The following is a 1,049-nucleotide window of genomic DNA, read 5'->3' on the forward strand; positions in this document are numbered from 1 at the left end:
TAGAAAACTATAGGCCAATATCTCTCATGAACATAGGTGCAAAAGTCCTGAATAAAATATTTGCCAATAGAATCCAATGGTACATCAAAGAAATAATTCTCCATGACCAAGTGGGATTCATAACAGATATGCAAGGATGGTTCAACATAAGGAAAACATCACATTAACAAAGCAAAAAACAAGAACCCCATGATCTTATCAATTGATGCAGAAAAGGCCTTTGACAAAATTCAACACCCTTTTCTGATTAAAACACTCAACAAAATAGGATTAGAGAGGAATTTCTTCAACATAGTAAAAAAGTATTTATACAAACCCGACAGCCAACATTGTTCTCAATGGAGAGAAGTTAAAGGCATTCCCTTTAAGAACAGGAACTAGGCAAGGATGCCGACTATCACCTCTCTTATTCAATATTGTATTGGAAGTCTTAGCGATAGCAATAAGACAGGAGAAAGGAATAAAAGGTATCCAAATTGGCACAGAAGAGGTAAAATTATCTCTCCATGCAAATGATAATGATAGTATACTTGGAAAACTCTAAAGACTCAGCAAGAAAACTATTGGACACAGTGGACCACTTCAGCAAAGGAGCAGGATACAAGATCAACATACAAAATAAGTTGGATTTCTCTACAGTGACAAAGACAATACAAAGCTGGAGCTCAGGGAAAAAAATACCCTTCACAATAGCTAATCTAAAGATTAACAAATACTTGGGAGTAAAAGTAACTAGAAGCACAAAGGATCTGTTCAAAGAAAACGACAGGTAAAGAATCCAATAGAAAAATGGGCACAGGATATGAACAGGCACTTCACCAAGGAAGACATTCAGATGGCTAATAAGCACATGAAGAAATGCTCAAAATCCCTAGCCCTAAGTGAGATGCAAATTAAAACAACTATGAGATATCATCTCACCCCAGTCAAAATAGCCAAATTTAACAGAACAGCAAGCAATAAATGCTGGCGAGGTTGTGGAGAAACTGGAACCCTTATTCACTGTTGGTGGGAGTGTAAAATGGTGCAACCCCTGTGGAAAGCAGCAT

Source organism: Elephantulus edwardii, unplaced genomic scaffold, assembly GCF_000299155.1.
Source record: "Elephantulus edwardii isolate Elephantulus edwardi_28Jun2011 unplaced genomic scaffold, EleEdw1.0 scaffold00457, whole genome shotgun sequence".
Lineage (NCBI taxonomy): Eukaryota > Metazoa > Chordata > Mammalia > Macroscelidea > Macroscelididae > Elephantulus > Elephantulus edwardii.